The sequence below is a fragment of the Capsicum annuum genome, chromosome 9 (genome assembly GCF_002878395.1).
Source record: "Capsicum annuum cultivar UCD-10X-F1 chromosome 9, UCD10Xv1.1, whole genome shotgun sequence".
Taxonomy (NCBI): Eukaryota; Viridiplantae; Streptophyta; class Magnoliopsida; order Solanales; family Solanaceae; genus Capsicum; species Capsicum annuum.
Genome location: NC_061119.1, coordinates 17304425 through 17308369, shown reverse-complemented (window position 1 = coordinate 17308369; position 3945 = coordinate 17304425). Strand labels below are relative to the sequence as shown.

The window sequence follows — 3945 nt, the reverse complement described above, 5'->3', positions numbered from 1 at the left end:
CAAATTTAGGTATTTGGCGATTTGTCCAAACATAACTAAGTATGTAATAATGATAACTTTAAGTTGTTTTGTATAAAAGTTAGCATGCCGAGTAAGGATTATAATTTAATTACATTTTTAGTTCCACATAAATAAAACATGTATAAGTTATGACTTAATTTACATATTATTTTATAAAAAATAAAAATTGATATAACTAATGCATGAATAACTTAATTCTGTATAACTATTTTGCATAATAAATCATTTTATTACTAAATCTACAATCAATAACCAACACAATCTCTAACTGTTTAAGTATAAAAAATTAGTCAATTTTCATGATCATTTGTCTTTCGAAAGTCATTTGATCTAAATTACACTAAGAAGTCGAGCAAATACGAATATTTTGACTGGCCGATGATCTTTCTTCGGCAAACTCATCTTGAACTGACACGCTGAATCCGATGCCAGCGACGATGTAGATGCGCAAGAAAAAGGTCAGGGTTACTCCCTTTCTCCCCCATTCTCTCTCTCCTGAGTTCTCTCTTTATTTCCTTCTCTCCCTTGGCCCCGATTCCCCTTCTTGGAACTGCTATCGCTAGCGGCATGAGGGTTTCTGCTGGCTCGAATCCAGCGATGGTGTAAGTGGAAAACACTAGACATTTCTCAGAAGATGCTCCAGCGACTCTACCCGGCGACATTCAGGTGACAGGAATACTATTCCAGCGACACTATTCCAGTGATACTATTCTGGTGATACTATTCTGGCGACCAAATTCTACCACAAATTTCTGGAATCCGATGACTCAACCAAGTATACGGATATAATGCAGCTCTGATCATGTGTATGCGATCCATCTTTTCTAGTTGTGTATAGCTTTCTTGATTTTTATGGTCTGCTACTGGTAGTGTTTTGTACTATTCTTATTGGAATTCCTGTTTCGTAGCGTCTTGGCTGATTATCTATTTTTGCATGTCGAATTTCTTGTTGATCGGTTACTTTGTTATAGTTTTTATGTGTGAATCTTTTTATTGTTCTTAGTAGTTTTGGAGTGTGTTACCTTGATTGATTACTGTTACTTAATGTACTAGCATATACATTAATTGTGGTAGTATTAGTTCCCGCTATTGACTATTGTTTATCAAAATTTGCATTATATTATTGGTTTTGTTGCTCTCTATCTATTATAGATTGTTGTTTGTTACCCTAGCTTCTTTATTGACTTTATTTTAACTAGTATGCTTTTTTACCTTATCTTAATTCCCCTTTGTTGCATAGTGGCTGTGATTGGCGATGGTAGACTAGGGTCATGTAATAGGTTGGGGTCGAGGTCAGGGTTAGGAGGTGTTAGGTCTGGGTCGGGGTTTGGGGGTTGGGTTTGGGTTGGGTCTAGGATCGAGTTTGGGATTAGGGGCTAGGGTTAGTACGGTTAGGCGGGATAAGGGAGCTTCTAGGTTACGAGTTGGTTCTTGAAGCTAGTGAAGATTCTTATAAAGAGGAGGGTTAATGTAGTGTTTGTTCAAAAAACTAAATGGGTAGGCACTAAATTAAGAGATGTGGATGGATATAAGTTATGGTACTCGAGTAGCGTGAGACATAAAAATAGGGTAGGTATCTTAGTAGATGAAGATCTTAGGGAGCAGGTGGTAGGGGTAAAAAGAGTTAGTAATAGACTCATGTCTATTAAGTTGGTCATAGGAGGGTATACGGTGAACGTTCTTAGTGCTTACGCCTCGCAAATAGATTTGGACGAAGAAGAGAAGAAAGAATTTTGGGAGGTTTTAAATGAGGTGGTGAGGAGCATCCCGAGCACTGAGAAGCTTTTCATGGGAGGGAATTTCAATGGGCATATTGGGTCTTTGTCAAGAGGGTATGATGATGTACATGGCGGTTTCGGTTTTGGTAAGTGGAATGAAGGAGGAGCTTCTCTGTTGGATTTTTCTAGGTCTTTTGGGTTGTGGATAACAAATTCAAGCTTTTTGAAGAAGAAGAATCACCTTATTACGTTTCGTAGTTCTGTGGCTAAGACTCAGATGGACTTTTTGCTTCTTGGAAATGGGGACAGAGCGCTATCTAAAGACTTTAAAGTCATACCTAGCGAGAATCTCTCAACTCAACATAGGTTGTTGGTGATGGAATTGGTTATCAATAAAGGCAAAAAGAAAAAAAGTGGGCAGACATGGCCTAGAATTAAGTGGGGTAGCTTAACTTTGGCTAGTGCTTTGGAGATGGAAGAGAAGTTGAAGAGTAAGGGGGATTGGGAGAGTTGAGGAGGTGTGGATAATATATGGGAGACGACTACCAGTTGCATTAGGGAGACCACTAGAGAGGTGTTGGGTATCTTGAGAGGTCGATCTAGCAAACATCGAGGAGACTGGTGATGAAACGAAGAGGTCAAGAGAAAGGTAAAGTCTAAGAATGTGGCTTATGCTAAGTTGGTTGGGAGCAAGGATGATGAGGAAAGGCAGAAGAATAAGGAGGAGTATAAGGTAGCTAGAAGAGAGGCTAAGTTAGCGGTTACGACGGCTAAGAAAACAAATTTTGAGAGTTTGTATGCAGCTTTAGAGGAAAGAGACGAAGATAAGAAGTTGTATAGGATGGCCAAGGCTAGGGAGCGAAGGGCTCGTGACCTTGACTAAGTGAAGTGCATCAAAGGATAAGATGGTATAGTTTGGTTGAGGATGCTCTCATTAGGGAGAGATGGCAGTCCTATTTTCATAAACTTTTGAACGACGAGTGGGACAAAGGTTCTATGTTGGGAGACTTAGAGATATCTGAGGAGGGTCGTGATTATAGTTCTTGTAGGCGTATCGAGGTTGAGGAGGTCAAGGGAGGTATTCGCAGGATACGGTGGGGTAGGATAAGTTGGATATTTGGAGACAGACACTTGAATTTAAAGGTTTTCGGTTAAGTAGAACCAAGAAGGAGTACTTGGAGTGTAAGTTCAGTGATATGTCACAAGAAGATAGAGTGGTTGTGAAGCTAGATTCTCAACTGTCCAGAAGAGGGAGATTTTCAAGTATCTGGGGTCCATAATTCAGGGTAATGGTGAGATTGACGAGGATATCACACATCATATTGGGGTAGCGTGGTTGAAGTGGAGGCTCGCTTCGGGAGTCCTTTATGAGAAGAAGGTGCCCCCGAAGCTTAAAGATAAGTTCTACAGAGTGGTAGTCTGGATGGCTATGTTGTGTGGAGAGGAGTTTTGGCCAGTTAAGAACTCCCACATCCAAAAGGTGAAGGTGGTAGAGATGCGAATGTTGCGCTGGATGTGTGGACATACCAAGAAAGATAGGGTGAAGAATGAGATTATTCGGGAGAAGGTGGGAGTTACCTTGGTGGAGGATAAGTTGCGAGAAGTGAGGCTACGTTGGTTCGGGCATGTGATGAGGAGGGGCCTTGATGCTCAAGGGCGGAGGTGTGAGACTCTGGCTATGGATGGTTTTAGGCGGGTTAGACGTAGACCGAAGAAATATTGGAGGGAGGTGATTAGGCATGATATGGAGCAATTATAGCTTACAAAGGACATGACCCTTGATAGGAAGGTGTGGAGGACGCGGATTAGGGTAGAGGGTTAGGGGGTCGGAGCGCGGCGGTAGTAATAGGGGAGTGCTCCTTTGAGTCTGGAGTTTCTGGTTCGTAGTGTTGTGGCTGTAGTTTTTGGGGCTAGTGGTGTTGACTTTTTTGCATTACTAGTTTATTATGCACTTATCTTTTGTGTTTGTTATACTGTTAGTTTGTTTTGTGTACCATACTAGTTTATAAGCTCTTACTTTTTGTATTGGTTATACTGTTATTGGTCCTAAGCCGGGGATCTATCGGAAACAGCTTCTCTACTTCTCTTGAGGTCGTGGTATGGTTTGCGTACACTCTACCCTCCCAAGACCCCACTAGGTGGGAATACACTGGGTATGTTGTTGTTATTGTTGTATTTGTACTGATTCCATTGCATTGAAGCCTTT

The 3945-nt window shown here is 41.1% G+C and overlaps 1 pseudogene; it reads left to right on the top strand.

Annotated features, from left to right (window-relative positions):
- Window positions 1-1659: 1659 nt before the first annotated feature.
- The window catches only part of LOC107841660, a 27527-nt pseudogene continuing 25241 nt past the window's right edge, over window positions 1660-3945 (top strand).